Here is a 16,767-nt window from a genome sequence, read left to right as displayed (position 1 = left end):
AACGAAGAATCTTGGTATTAACTTACGATGCTTCAATCTTGGAGTAAGGTTTCAAAGGACCATTCCTTCCCCAAGACGATAGAACTACAAAAGAAAGGCAACAAGAGAAAACAAAAATCTAGGGTTTTAAGCCCGGAGCAGGGCGTCAAAGGACTCCTCCCTCCCCGGAACAAGAACCAAAAACAAAACACAAACCTCGAGAAGACCTAATGCTTCCAGATCTGAAGCAAGGCATCAAAATACTCCTCCCTCCCTGGGGTAAAAGCTAAGGTTTCTCGAAAACCACACAAAGAGGGTTAAAAGAAATTAAATCCAACTTAGGTCCTGGAGCAGGGCGTCAAAAGACTCCTCCCTCCCTAGGACAAGAGGGTGGCCCAAAATCAACAGAAAATAAAAAATAAACAAACAAAAAGAACACCTATGCTCAGGATCTGAAGCAAAGTGAGAAAACTCATTCTCTCCCCAGGACGAGAGATTGACCCTCTGGTTGGTCCGAATTGTTATTTGCACCTTGTTAGCCTCCCCGACAATGGCGCTAAAATGTTGGTGTCTAGGTATGAATGATTTATTCACCCTATTCCAACATTAATTTATCAATCTGGGTGCGTACCTTTTCAAGGCAACCCACAAAGTATATGTAGGGGAAAGAACACAATTCGTTCCGACTAAGGGCTCACGGCTAAGATTCAAAACATGACTATAAGAGTAAATAAATTACAGAACTCCATAAACAATTACAAGAAATAAAGAATTGTGACAGCAAACATAAACTATCAAATAATGTACACACAAAGATGCAGCACCTAATCAGAAGAGCGGGCCCAGCTCTCTGATCAAGGCTATGTTAGCCACAGAAAAGATTAAAGCAGCAAAACAGATGATATTTTATTAATCTGTAACAGGTGATTACAATAGCGATGGGGGAATCCCCATTTATAGGAACATTCTTTCTTTTATACACAGCACAGGAGAATAACATATCTCCCTGAAACACAGTAACCGCATATGCAGAAATATACATCTGTTGGAACGGCACCAATCACCAAATGACCGAGATAGCAAAAAGGCCCAAGAATAGTTCTAGGGGATCGTAACTCCAGCTGCGCGGTCTCCTCAGGGCTGGCTGTTACCAAATCTGTTGTGAAATGCTGAAGCAAGGGTTCCTGTTCTCCAAGCCGCAGTCAAACATTCAATTCAGTGTTGTGAATAGATAAGGATCTGTGATTTTACTTTATTAATTAAAATATTCCAATTGGACAAGTTAGGGGTATTTACCTCATAAGTTTAGCATAGCAACGTGGGTAAATAATTACAAAAAAGGTCAAAAAGGATGATAAAAATGGACAGAAGATAGCCAGATTCGGTGCCCAACACAAATCATCTTCCCTTACTTCCATTTTTGAATCCCGATCTTCCTTGAATTTGCTTTTTTGAACCTGCATTGTTCTTCCTCTTAGCATGAGCGAAGAATGCAGTGGGGTTTGCTTCTATTAGAAGGCATCTCTTCCTCCACCATTTTTTTCTTCTTGAATGCATCTCGACATCAATTCTTGAAACCCTGGAATTCGATCATTGTTGAGTATAGTAGTTTTAAATACATACCACTCAGGTCGGAGTCCTCCAAGGGTGGTGAGAGTAAGTTCCGTGTCATGAATGAATTATCCAATCGAGAGTAGATCATTCTTGATCTCAGTAATCCTCAATAAATAAGATTTAATGTCCTCGTCCTTGACCTTCTTAATATCCTTCAACTTATTCTTGAGAAAGAGAATTTGATTAGCATTACTAACCTTGAACATGCTAACCAACCTGTCATAGATCTCCTTGGAGGTATTCAATTTGGAGATATAGGTCACCAGATGTTTGTCAATGGAATCCTTGATAATATTCTTCGCTTTGACTTCGCCCTATTGTACTTGGTCTTTGCAACAGTCGGTGCATTTGTAGGAGGTTTAGTGACTTTACCCTACACATAATCCATCACTTATTTTTCTTCCAAGGGAAAATCAATAGACATCTTCCATCCATGATAGTCAGATTTATCATGGAGCTTGTCTTTAGCCAGGAAGTAGGATGAAGAACCCATTGAGTCTTTTGTCCTTGTCCAACTGTCTTTGGTGATTGCGCTTTCACTCTTGCTTGGGCTTTGTCTTCACCTCAGCTCTAATACCACGTTAATTTTAGGCAACAATGGTATGTTCTATGCTTTAGAGTAATTTTAATTCAATTTCTTTATTAGCCCAATATCAACATCCAGTTTAGAAATCACATCAACATGATAGTAAAACGCAGATAAAAAATAAACATAAACAACAGAAAACAAGCCAAGACAAGAGGACACAAGATGTGGCACCAACCAAGGACAAACCCCAATGTGGGGAAAATTTGATCAATTCTTCTTTTAGTCTTCAATAGTTCAGCAAAGAGAGATAGTACAATTTACAAATTCTCATAATTTAGAACAACGGCAAAAGAGACCAAAATAGAAAAGTCAACATTGGTTAGTAGGGCATATTTGACCCTCAAAGATTAGGTCAACTTCAATCAACTTCGGCCTCCAAACAACAAGATGAAACAACCCTCAAAAAAGCCAAATTCAACCCAGTCAAAGTCTGGTCAAAAAATCAACCTACGGTCAGCCCTAACCACAATCAACACTGGTCAAATAGTCAACCTACGGTCAGCCCTAACCATAGTCAACTGTTTATTTTGGGTAGCATCGGATGTGCTCTAGCCTTGAAAACTGGTGGAGAGGCTAAGGCACATGAGATCTCCAAGACCCAGAAATCATTTGGAGAAATTCCACCTAGACGAGAAGTTATTAAAATAATTAATATTTTTAATGAGTTCCTAAGTCTAAATTTAGGAAAATAAAATATTAATGTGTATTAATAAATATGGGTGAGAAAGTTCTAAGTGGCGAGGATCAAGCCAGTTCTAATCTTAGCCATTGATTAGGGACTTAATCTCGGTCGTTGAAGACTCAATAGAAAAGTATAAGAGGAGGCTTGAGGGTCAGTTGGAGATACACCAAGAGAGATCAATCATTTTGATTTTCTAGGGTGAGGTTTGCTGAGGAAATCAAGCAAGTGATCAGTTGCAGTGAGGGGCAGTTCAGCAAGGCATTTTCGTCTGAGGCCGAAGAATACATAGTAGAGAGGCAACACAGTGCCGGGAGAGACAACGCAAGCCCTAGAAGGGCTGACTCATAGGTCGTAAAGTTGACGCAAAGGACACAGAGGGTTGACGCAGTGAGACGCAGAAGCTGTAGAGGCTGGCACTGGACCTCAGAAGTAGCGTTGTGGAGATTCTATGGGGTGGACTAGGAGAATATCAGCAAATTCTGAGTCGGGAATGGGTGACACATCTCCTGGAGGAGTGACGAATTTCCAAAGTAGTGCTTGGAGAAACTTTCACTGTCCAGCATAAGGAACAACCGGAGTCGTTGTGGGGTTTGATCATCTGTTTGTTGATTTTCTGGAATATTTGTCTCCGGATAGAGGTACTACTGCTAAGGATATTCTCTGTTGGGTGAGCCATTTCTAGCACCCTAGTTGTATTCATGAAATCCTCTTATTAATGCAAACCCTCTATATGTTGCACTGGTTTTCCTGAATTGGGTTTTTCCGGGGACAATTGTCCAAAAATAATGGTGTCCCTTGTGTTATTGTATCAATTTATTTCAGTGCATGATCTATATATTTCTGAAGGTTGCAATAGTTTTTACTTTGATGTTTATGCAATTAAATAACTTGTTAATGTAAAGAACAAGTAGGAGATTGTAAACTAGTAATTGCAGTAGGGGCTTCTGATGTGTTAGATTTAGGAATTTTCACATCAACATTGGTCAAACAGTCAATAGATTGCCTCAATTTCTGTTCCTAGAAATGCGGCTTACCTAATCAGAGATAACCCTCACGCAGTCAAACAGGTCAAAACTTGGTCAACGCAACCCAAAAAAGTCTTCTAGAAATTCGGTCAAACCCGGTCAACGTTGAAAATAGAAAATGTCCTTCCTTCCCTTCACATGTGTGGAGAGGGTATCTACCCAGAAATCCGTACCCAGTCAAATGAGGGGAGAGAGAGATGTCTGAAGATGAGAGTGTCCAAATGAGGATGAGGCATCATGTATTTATAGGATAACGTTGAGGATGAATAGACGTGATTGTTGGGCTTCTGAGCCTACATGAGTTCGCTGGCTGACCTTGACAATTTGTCCATAATATAAATAAATTCATATCTTCATTTGTACATGTCAAAATCGGATGATCTTTAGATCAATCCTACACCTCTCGGAGAGAGAAATCCAAGAAAAATATCAACTGTCATAAATAAGATGACCCATGTGGAGTTTGGCCCTAGTTGCCAATTTTAACACTCATCCCTTCATTCAATTACTTTAAAGAAGTCATTGTTCCCTTTGCTTTTTGTTGTTCTAGGTTAGTCCACCAAGCCTTGGGAAGACACTTGTGTCCATAGTCGTAGATTTCATATTAAAAAAATGGCGACCCAGTTGGGGATTGATTCAATCCCTTGGTGGTTTTTTCTTGCCCTTAGTGTCTATTTTACCTCTTGTTTTGATCTTTATAGTTTCACTCAGTCCTTATTAGACATAGGAAGACCTGTCATTGAGATTCAATTGCATTTTTTGTGTCGGAACTTGATATTCCTTTATCAAAGCACCCTCTGGTCTAGAGACAATCTGTTGCAGTGTGTTGACCACTACGTGTCAACTACCCATAGCAGTACATCCCCTTTTCTTCGCAAAAGGGATAGCGCTTGAGCGACGTTTCCATGCCTATCATCATCAACCCAATCATATTGTTTTGTAAACCTAGTTTGCATGTGTAAATTGTAAATAATCTTAGCAGATCTGAGTCATCTATGTAAATTTCCTAGGTGGACCTAATTTTCTAGTGATAATCTACGTTCCGGAAGGTTTTTTGTCTCACCGATCCATGATCGGCAGAGTTTTCCTTCAGCCTAACCCCAAAGCCGGAATGGATTTTGTCATTAGAATCTTAGCGGAATCCTAGTGTGTTGATCTGCTAGTTATATTTGGTCGCAGAACTGGGTGGTCTATGAGGGTCTATGTCAAATGGGTTTTCCCTCTTGAGATGTAAAATTGTAAAAACCATGATGTAGAAGTCATGTCTTCAGGGTTAGAAAATGTTTTAATCCCCTCATAAGTCCTAAGTCCTAGGTCCTAGGTGATTTTTCCAAAGGCTAAGTTCGAGGATCCAAAAATAAAAATTAAAAAATATTTTGAAAAAGCTGTTACACAAAAATATTGTCACCATGACTATTTGCAATCAGTATGGGTCTATCATCACTTATACTGTCCTCCTAAGCAAGTCTCAGACCTCAGCTCTTCATGTCAAGCTTTGAAAATGAGAGAAAGACATTAAAAATCAACAAATCTCTGGTTCCACACTTTCTCTCACTGTTGCCTGCGGTCCCGCACCCCCTGTTCATATTACCTGCAGACCTGCCCGCTCTGTCTCTAAAGGAGTGGGTGCGGACCCCTGTGAAAGTAAAAAAGGCACAAGTTTATTCTAAAAAACTCACTTTGGGTTAATTCTAGATGATTCTAGAAGGAATTTTGACATGGATGGTTCGCTCTTAGGTGGTTCATGCATCCCAAAAGAGAAGGAGCTAATCCCTTGATGAGAGGAGCTATCCCTTTGAAGGAGGACCTATTAACTTCCCTCCATTGCACTATAAATTAAGGCATTGGGCTGGTTGCTAGGGAGGTTAGAAGCTGAAGATTTTTGAGGGTAAATGCTGGTAGAATTGAGACTTCCTAGTTAAGATTGAGAGGAGAGATCACATACCTTTTGGCTTCATTGGGAAGAGAGTGAAACTTGTCAAAGTAGAGGAGACTTCTTGTTGGACCCTGGGAGGAGCTTGTACAGCATCAAGACACAGGTTGTAAAGTTCTTCTTTGATTTGGATTAATACAATCAGATTCATTTTTCTCAACAAATTGTCTTATGTCATTTGTTTCAAGAATTCCTTGATCATCATGATAAGTATGCTTTATGATATTGGCTTTTCAAGTGCTATTTAATTTGTTTGCTTGTTTGTGTTTGCAGATTTGCTACAAGGGAGCTCATTTGGATTAAAGGAGCGAGGATTCCACAAACTTGCATTGGACCCAAGGTAGGCCTAAAACACTTGTTTGCCTTTGTTTATGAATTGATATTTAGATAAAGATAGTTTTTGATTGGCTTGTTTGTCACTAGATATCATTAGATTCTAGAGAGGTTGATCTTGTCCGCAAGAACGACTCATTCCGTGTGACAAAATGGCGACTCCGCTGGGTACTTGATTTTTTCATTGTTTTTACTTTGACCTGAGAAACTGTCTTTTTGTTTCTGTTTTTGGCTTGTTGTGTGTGGAATTGGGTAGATTTAGTAGATCTTGGATTATTTTTTGTCTTTCATAACTTTGGGAGAGGACCACACCCTCAGCTTGCAACACAGTGCGGACCTATCCGCACTTTTTCTTTTCACACAGAGCTGTACCGCAGCTATGTGAACTGCGGGCCTGCAGACCCTGCTAAAATTTTGAAAAACTTAAGATTTTCTCTTTTAGTCAGCTTAGTTTTTGTTTAGATGTTGTTATCCCCTGCCCAGACCTGCATGTAACTTGTCAAAAGATTTTCTTAGGTTAATTCCATTGGTGCTAGGGTTTTAGGTGAAATTCCTAGAAGTTTTGGTTACCGGGCTTGATTTTGATTTTGGTCTTGTAGTAGCTCAGAACTTAGAAGCTGTAGAAGCCTCAGATCACCTTGGTTTTTACTGGCCTTCTTATGAGTCTGACCATTTGCAAAATATACCTTTGTTGAGGAATCCATCTTGTGTTTTCTCTTTGCGAAACTTCGAAAAGACTTGTGTTAAAAGTTTGGATTTCATTTAAAAAAAGAAAACAAAAATTGGTTGTTTTTTTACTGATTTGTGATTCTGGACAAATTAGTCCTTAGTTTTCTTATAGTTAAGTAAAACATCCTTGAAAAGACATCTTGTAAGCTTTTACTTCAAATAGTTTTTTATAGTCTATAGATCTCAAGATTAGAATTTTCCATACTTTCGAGTGTTTTAGAAAAATAAAAAAATCTCTTTTGGAAAAAGTTTGTTTTTGTAGTATTGATTGTTTGAAAGAAAAGGGAAATTTTTGTGAAAATAACTAGTTGTCTCGTTTTGAGTGCATTGGAAAAGACAAAAAGCTCTTCTTTTGATTTGTTTGTTAAGAAAGATTTGTGTTTACAAGCATTTGCATTCTCAAACTCTTTCCTAGCTAGAAATTCATTAAAGGGAAAAGATTGCTTATCATCTTAAGTGCATTTTTTAGTGATTTGGAGCCGAGTCTTCACACCATAAGTTTCATCTCCGCACCACTTGACTTAAACAAAAACCAATAAAAATAACGCTTAAAGTAAAATCTATCTAGTAATCTTTTTATTTCTAGGGCTCTATTACACCAACATAGCTTAGGCTAGTGCCTTGGAGTAGGGAGTAATTAACTCTCCAGGACAGTAAAACAAACAAGTAGTTGTATCTTGTGGTAGGAGAAAAATCCAATTTTTGCATCTATGCTCTGGGAAAGCTCCTCTTAAAGGAGAAGCACGAGATCATGTCCGAACCAGTGTGGGAATCAATCCTTCCTCATTGGGAACGACGCCAGATATTCACGTATTAAAAATGGTAAACCTCGGATTAACCATTGTCGAGGAGCCTGGGGTCACTTGTTGGTAAACCTTGGATTATGTCAAGGAGCCTTCAAGGGGATTGAGTTTGTTACTCTGTCCTTGCGTGCATATCGGATCGTAGACTATTCTCCCAGGTATATTTGTTTCCGTTGGTAACCATAGTGACCATATTCTATAGGATTCTTTCTAAGGTGACGGTGGAGGGAAGATCCCACTGTACCTGGAGCAGACGTCGGCTAGACTCACTTGGATTTTCTGGGGGGTTTTCTTCACTTGAGACGGTTTAGTGGAGGAACTTGTGCCAGTCTATTCATTAAGCAGATTGTCGGGGTAACTGTTCCAACCGCCATTTCTGTATTGAACTCTGCGATGTTGGATTTCATCACCAACTATTGTTTTCAGTACGGAAAGTTACTGTTTGTGTATGGTTTGATCTCCTAGATCCTTTAGGCATGTGATTCAAATTTGTTTGGTTCTTTAGAGGCTTTAGGTGGTTTTCATTGAGATTTTACTTTGTTTTCGTGTGAAGTAGTTAAAATACTTAAACGTGGCTGATACCGAGGAAGTCCCGTAGACTTCGGGGCCAACCTCCTGAGTTTTCACCGAGCCAGCCTGAAGGGTTAAGAGCCCTCGTAACTCCTAGAGACAGTAGAGTCGGGTCACCTGAAGAAGGAGAGTCTTCTTTGGTGGTACATCCTGATTTTCAAGCTCTAGTAGCAGATTATAATCCACAATCTGTGTCTGTTTCTGAAATTAATGGTAGCTTTTCATCTACTAGTGATTTAGGTGAGGAACCTGAAATATCCGAACCTGAAACTGAATTTGTTGCTACTCCAACATCGGGATTTACCTCTCCAACTTCTAGTGGTCCTGGTTCACCCAGGGTAGAAAGAATAATTACCCAAAATCTTCCTTCTGGACTTATAGCTATTGAAGAACTTGCTACTCCGGAAGAGGAAGGTATCCCTATCCCTGAAAATCAACCTGTTATAGAACTTAGGGAGCGTGAATCAATCTTTTACAGTCCACCTAGGAGCAGTGCTTGGTATCTTTCATTGACCAATTTTTTGGAAAACCCGGGACTAAGATTTTCACCACCTCGTATTCCTTATCACCCAACACTTAGGGGTTACTATCCTCCGTTAAATATGTCAAGACAGTCGTCCATGTTTTCTCAATCTCCAGAAACCTTTTTGTACGGCGGTCCTTCTGTTCCCTCTGGGTATCAGTCACTTACTGGTACTTTTTTGGGAGCATCTCCTCAACCCATTGAACAAGAGTTATTAACTGGAAATAATGGAACTAAGCCGTTGAGTGTAGAAGATATTCTCATGATGTCAGGTACTATTCCTAATCCTCAACCTCAAGGTGGCCAGTTACCGCCAGGGGGGCAGCCTCAAAGCCCTCAATTATCGCCTGGGGGGCAACCTCAAGGTACCCAATTTGTGCCTGGGGGGCAACCTCAAGGACAGTACATACCTACGGGATAGTACGTTCCTCAAGGTCAACCCCAGACTCAATATGTACCTCAAGGTTAACCCCAGTATCAATATGTACCTCAAGGTCAACCCCAGTATCAATACGTGCCTCAAGGTTATCAACCTCAGGGTCAATACCCAAACCAAGGTTTCCAACCACCTTCCGGTCAATCATATGTTCAAGGATCTGGAAATGTACCGTTGAATTATCAACCCTACCCTCAACCCGGTTATGGTCCTCAATATTCTCTACCTATTATGGGTTCGCACCCCAGAATGAACTTAGTGTGCGATCCATCTCAAACTCAACAGGTCTTGCAACCGAATGTATAGTTGTCATCTCAAACTGGACAACCCTTAGTTTCTGGTTCACCCCGGCAACCTGTCCAATCTACTATTCAAACTTCTGTACCTTCTGTATTTTCTCAGCCTAGGCCTATTACGCCTTGTACTCCGCCTCAAACGGCTGCTGCAACTGCTGCAACATCTGTTCAATCTACCCCACCTACTTCTGGAGTATCGGCAACTCCGGTTTCTACTGTTCCTGTATCAACTCCTCAGACATCTTTACCTCAGTCTGGATCCACAATTCAAACTTCGGTTCAAATGCCTGTAGGACAACCTGGTTCAAGTACGGTTGTCACAAGTCAACCTCAATTTACTTATCAACCGTATCAGGGACAGTACCAATTCGGTCCTGCTGTGCAGCAGCCAGTCTATCAGTATCAACCATACCCTGGGTATACATATCAACAACCTCAACAACCCCAGTACGGTTCGGTTAATCCTAGTTTTTCGGGAGGATATAATATCCCAAATGAAATTCCAATTCCTAGTTATCCTGGATATCCTCCTCCTAGGGCTGGTCTCATGACCCAGAGTTTTAGGGACCCTAATCGTCAGTTGTCGTTTATCGCAACTTTGGACTTTCTTGACTTGTCACGCCTTAAGAACAATCCAATTAACTATCTTCCGTTTTGGCCGCCAATGCCGAATAAGTTGCCTAGTGATATTCCTAAGTTTGAAGGCAAATCAGGAGAGGACCCGTCGAACCATGTGATGACTTATCACCTCTGGTGTGTGTCTAATTCCATTTCAGATGATTCAATCCGTTTAAGGCTTTTCCAACGCACTCTAATTGGTCTTGCGGCCAAGTGGTACATTGAGTTACCGCGAGCCACTTTTTATAACTTTAGTCAGTTAGCTACTTCATTTTTAACTCATTTTTAGTTGTCGGCCAGATATGACAATGGCATGGAATTATTAACTTCATTAAAGCAGTCAACGTCCACTTATATTTTAGATCACATTCATGAATGGAGACTTTGACGCCGTTTAATGAAAGTTTTTATTCCGGATCAGATCTTAGCTGAATGGTTTGTAAAATCTTTATTGCTAAAGATCACTGAGGATGTAGCTAAGGCCGGAGTCGTTACTGAGGAGCAAGTAATTTCTCAAGCACAATACCTTGACTTAGTTTATACACGGTCATGTACGTTACACAAGAAAATCCTCGATCTTCCTAAGCAAAATCAAATCGCTGCAGCTCCTTCAGGGTCTCATGCCGCTGATCGTATGATTGGTATGGTTAATACTAAAAGTAAGAAGAAATCTTTCAAGAATTCTTCTCCTATCATAACCTTGCTAGATTCCCCGACAGGAGATTCTTCCGTGGAAATTTCCGCTGATATTCATGTTGTAGAGTCATCTACAGCCAAATCAAAATCCGGCGGTAAGAAGAAAGGGAAGAAGAAAATAAAACAGATAAAAATTCGAAAGAGAAACCAGAAAAAGCGGAATCAAATGATGAGAAACGCAAACCTCGTTATCCTTGTCTCATTTGTGACGAAGAGCATTTTAAAAGAGACTACCCTCATCGTGCAGAGGTTACGAAAATTGTCAAAGGTTCCCAAATGCCTGCTGTTTTGAAAGATCCTTTTCCAAGTCAAGACAGTAAGATGATAGGTTCTTCCTCAAATGCCTCTGAGGAACCCATAATGATGATGTCCCATCTTAGGATTGCGACTCGATCGCATGATTATGGTAGTAAAAGTCCTGTTGATGGTAAAGAAGCAAAATCTTCTCATTTGAACCCATCAACTTCAGCTCCCGGTTCCGATCCGCTACAGATCGAGAAACCTAACCCAGAATTAGTAATCAAACCACTCGCCAAGGGTATACTTCGAAAGTCAGCTTTCAATCCACATGTGAGAGTGGCTCAGAACTATAACATTGTTGAAGATTTAGCTGTTTCACCTTCAACAATGTCGGCTTTGGAAGTGTTGCAATCATGTCCAGCACAGCGTAAATTACTATTGTCGGCTATAGGAGCTGTTGACGTTCAGGACTCGAACCTTATAATTTTCGATCTAGAAAATAATACGCCGCACTTACCTCATCAAATGGCTTTCCACATCCCAGTGTTAGTAAAAAACAGACCTATTTATAGGATTGTGATTGATGAGGGAGCCTCAATGTGAATTATGTCGATACAGTGTTGTAGATCGCTTGGTTCTCCTTCGCTAAATCAATCCCCGACGATTCTAAAGGCCTTTGATGGTCGTGGGTTTCATCCTTTTGGCATTCTATAGGATCTACCTATAGGGGTTGAAGGCAAAATTGTTAATCTAGATGTGGAGGTGGTTGACGCCCCTCTAGATTACAACCTTCTCTTGGGTCGTAGTTGGTCTTACGCTATTACAGTTGTCGTTTCATCGGTCTTTCGAATTATAAAGTTCCCTCATAATGGAAAGATCGTAACTATAGACCAGCTGACTTACTTTTCATCCGACCCAGCCTCTTCTGAAAGTATTCAGCATGTCCGCAAGAACGACTCATTCCGTGTGACAAAAGCTTTACAGAAAATTGAAAATTTCATATTTGGTGTCTTTATGTTCCATTTCGCTATAGTTAAAATGCACTTAATGTTTATTTTGAAGTTAGTTATGCGAAAGTGGTAACTGGTCAGCATTTAAATTTAATGATTATTTAAAGCATTTAATTTTTTCTTGAAGTTTAATTGCTGGATCATTATTAAGGCATTGTTCGTTTGTTGAATATTTTGCATTTTGCTTGGGTTATTTGATGATAAATGATTGTTAATCATGGAATTATAAAGTTCATATTTTTGCAGCATTTAATAAATAATCATTTAATCATTAAATCCATAAGGCACTGGTACATTAACTTCTAAAATCAGTCAGGTGCTAATCTTCCTTGTTGTGTCTCCCAACCCAACTAGTCCACAGTTGGTCTTCCTTTATCCAATAGGGTCTACCCCCCTTAGCCTCGGGAGACGACTTAAATGGAGAGATCGGGGATCAAGGTGACAACCCCCGATCTGAGCGTTATCGTGACATTCTGTGTGACAACACAGTGCACCCTAGTCTTCCTTGTACCTACATTGCAAAGTGCCCTAGCCCTCTCTGTGCCTATGTTGCGGAGCACTGGTTCCTCTTAAGCACCTACGTTGATACCTATTTCATGCCAAATTTTACCTTGTTTTGGTTTCCTCTTTGTCCAACCTTCTTCCAATTTCTCTTCCTTGTGTCCCTCAGTGTCTTAGTGTCTCTCATAAGCCTCCATATGGTTTGCTTGTGGTTTTGATTGCCTTTGATAAGAATTTGTTTAGATTTTCCTTTGTTCTTGTCATTAGGTCATTAGCGAACTGATTTGTTTAGTCATTGAGTACTTGAAATAATTGGTGTTCCAGTCATCATTCTAAAAAGTTTGCTTTTATTAGTGATTAGACATGCATCTTAGTTTTCTCTCATTTTGAAAATTAAGAGGAAATTGAAAAGAAAAATCTCTTTGCATTGGCATCTAGGGTTTTGTGAGCAAATTTGAATTGGAACAGTTGCATCTTAAGGAATTTCACTTAGTATTGCTTGTTTCATATTCTTTGTCTTTTCCCTCCTTTAGATAGATTCCCACTGAAAATGAAAGTTTCATTAGGGAATTTTGAGGTCTAAAATGGGCCTCCTAAGAAAAATGTACAACCAAAATAAATTGTATAAGAACCAATAGGATTCAAGATGATGATGTCAACCATGGAGGATGATTCACCATTTTTGGAGTAAAAAAACAAAAAGATTAAAAATAATAAAATAATAAAACTATTTTTCCAACTCTTATTTTCAACTTATCTCCATAAGGTTTACTCAAATTTTGAGTAGGAGTACTCGTTGGATGCAAAATTTAATTTCTCATCCAAAGAGTACCCATGTTGCATACTTTTAATGGACCCTACTACACGAAAAATGAGAAATACATGAAAAAAATTATTGCACTCACGTTTTTTCATGTGTTTCTCATTTTTCGTGTAGCACAGTCCATCGAAAGTATGAAACATGGGTACTCCTTGGATGAGGAATCAAATTCTGCATCCAACGAGTGTTTCCACTCGAAATTAGAGTAAATCCTTAGGAGGCCCATTTTACACCTCAAAAGTCCCGTAACGCCATTTCTTCATGCTAGCTTGCATTTTAATATATTCAGGTGAAATTCGTGGTGAGCCATGAAATTGAAACTTAATCAAAGATAAACTTTAAAATATTTTGAATCAACCTAAGGAGAATTTGTAACATTAACACAAACGTTTAGAGGTCTAGGCTAGAGACGTGTTCCACGTCCCTAAAAGTAGGATTTGTCATTGTTTGTCAGTGTTGTATCTCGAGGGTGATATGTCGTTCCACGTTCGTAAGTGTATCAGATCGTACTCTGCATACCTTTGGGTATATAGGATGGTGCTCCACGCATGAAAAGTATATGGGAACGCTCTCATTGAACGGTTACACATTATACAACACTACTACGGACTGCACTTCCACATACCGTCAAGTATATTTTGGAAGTCTGCCATAGGTTTCTATCCTCACCATAGATAGCCAAGTCGTCGCCTTGTATACTATGATACACCGAACACAACATTTACGGAGATTGTCTGCACGTACATTAAGTCCCTGGTTCGCCAAGGTGTATATTGCAGTTCAGGGTTGCTTGGTAAATTTTTATGCCTAGTATTACCCTCTTTTTGATTTATTTTTGTGTTAATTATTAAAATTTATTAATCCAACGTGGAAAAACACACCCCTCCTCTCTGTCGTTTGCGTAGAATGCAAAATAAGCCTCCTCTTCCACCAGAGGCTGCTCTTGGCCGTCGTCATAAGCATAAGAAGATGCAAACTACTGAATCAGGAACTTCAGGAACTTCCTCCTCTTGAATCTGATCTACCATAATCATCTTTTCCTTTGAGTACTGAGCCTAAGATTACTTCTTCATTTGCTAGTGAATCTGCTACAGTTGAAACTGAAGCACCTGAGACTTTGTTGCATGAGGTCATTGAACCTGACTATACTAAATCAGAGACTTTATTACCTGAGGTTATTCACTGAGGTACCTCAACCATATTCACATGTTACTTCAATACTTCCCTCTTCTCTTCCTTTGTCTCAGACATAATCGCAAACTATATATCTTGGACTCGACGGTGAACCCCTTCCACCTGGTATTGTGAGTGTCGAAAAGATCCCATAGGAAGAACCTCGCCCCGCTACTCATGTTCATTGGAGTGGACTCCATTTTACCAAGTTAATCATCTTCCTCCTCTTCAAACTCCAACATAAACTACGTTACTTGATTCTTCCCGCTCACCCCGAGTGTCTCGCAGCAATCATCTTTGGGACAATTGACCATGACTGAGTCCGCTATGGTTTCCCAACCAGTGTCCACCACTATGGCTGAGGTAACTAGTGTTGCTTCTTCATCCATGTTTGCGACGTCACTAGAGGCACATCTTTATGGTGGCCTGTCCATCCATCCTGGTTATCTCTCATTATCCGGTACCTTCTCTGGTGTGACATCTCCATGGATCTCTCCCTTGTTACCTATTTCTTGAATTCTGTCAGGCCAGGCAATAACTCTCCAATAGGCAGTAAAACTGATTCCATTTATTTCATTAGGTATGTTATTGTTATATACAAAAGGGTGTGACTGCTCATTTCATCTCCTGATGACTGTTCACATTCCTAATTTAACTATTTACATAAATTCACTAAATCGTGAGGATTAGGTGTCAACATTCCCCCCCTTAATCTGAAGGGATGTTGGTGAGTCCAAGCATCGTTCTGAATCTTTCAAGTTTTTCTCTTCCAAGTGCTTTGGTGAAGATGTCTGCAACTTTCTCAATTGTGGAACAATGACGGAGATGGATTGTTTTGGCCTCAACATGATGTCAGATCAGATGATATTTAGTATTGATGTGCTTTGTTCGATCATGGAATTTTGGGTTCTTGGCCAACTTTATTGCAGAGGTGTTGTCAATCATGAGTGTAGTTGATTGTACTTGTTTTACCTGCAAATCTTCAAGAATTTTCCTGAGCCACACAATTTCTTTTGTTGCTTCAGTTGCTGCCACGTATTCTGCTTCTATTGTGGAATCTGTTGGAACTGATTGTTTGCGTGATCTCCAGGAGATAGCTCCTGATCCAAGACTCACAGCATATCCTGAAGTAGACACCCTAGTTTCGTTGTCTCCATCGAAGTATGAATCAGAGTATCCGATCAAACTGAAGTCATCCACCTGTGTGTACTTGATTCCATAGTCTTGAGTTCCCTTCAAGTACTTTAGAACTCTTTTTGCAGTAGACCAATGTCCCTCACAAGGCTTTTGCATAAACCTGGAGAGCATTCAAACAGTAAATGAAATGTCTGGTCTGGTAGTAGTAAGGTAGTTGAGACTTCCTACAAGATGTCTATACTTTGTTGCATCCTCAAATTCCTTTCCTTCAATAGATGTGAGCTTTAAGTTTTGTTCCATTGGAGTAGTAAGAGGATTGCACTTTGTCATGCCAAATCTGTTTAACAAATCTCCAATGTATTTTTTTTGAGAAAGAAATATGGACTTTGGATGTTGGGTTACTTCAATGCGAAGATAGTAATGAACATAGCCCAAATCAGTCATTTCAAAACTTTTCCCCAATTCCTTCTTTATGGACGCAATGTAGCTTTCATTGTTCCCTGTCATTAAAAAATCATCTACATATACCACAAGATATACAACTGTTTTGCCAACTTTCTTGACAAATAAAGTTGCATCATCAAGATCAAAATGATTGAAGTTGAGTTTCAGAAGATGCTCAGTTAGTTTTTCATACCAGGCTCGTTGTGCTTGTTTGAGGCCATACAAGGACTTCACAAGTTTTCATACTTTATGTTCATGTCCTTTCACAACAAATCCTTCAGGCTGGGACATAAAAACATTCTCTTTTAAATCTCCATTCAAGAAGGCAGTTTTTACATCCATTTGATGGACTTTCCAACCGTTCTGAGCTGCTAGTGCCAAGAGTGTCCGGATGGTGGCCCATTTTGCTATGGGGGAAAAGTTTCCTCATAACTGACCCCTTCCTTCTGTGCAAAACCTTTTGCCACAAGCCTAGCTTTGTGCTTGTCAAGTGAGCCATCAACTTTGTACTTGTTCTTGTAGAACCACTTGCAGCCAATTGGTTTGGTTCCAAATGGAGGATCAACCAGCTTCCAAGTGTCGTTCTTTACGAGGGCATCATACTCCTTTTGCATCG

The sequence above is a fragment of the Pinus tabuliformis genome, chromosome 7, assembly GCF_031772625.1.
Source record: "Pinus tabuliformis cultivar Carrire ecotype Pingquan chromosome 7, CPIR1, whole genome shotgun sequence".
In the NCBI taxonomy this organism is placed as follows: Eukaryota; Viridiplantae; Streptophyta; class Pinopsida; order Pinales; family Pinaceae; genus Pinus; species Pinus tabuliformis.
This window is presented reverse-complemented; position numbering follows the sequence as displayed.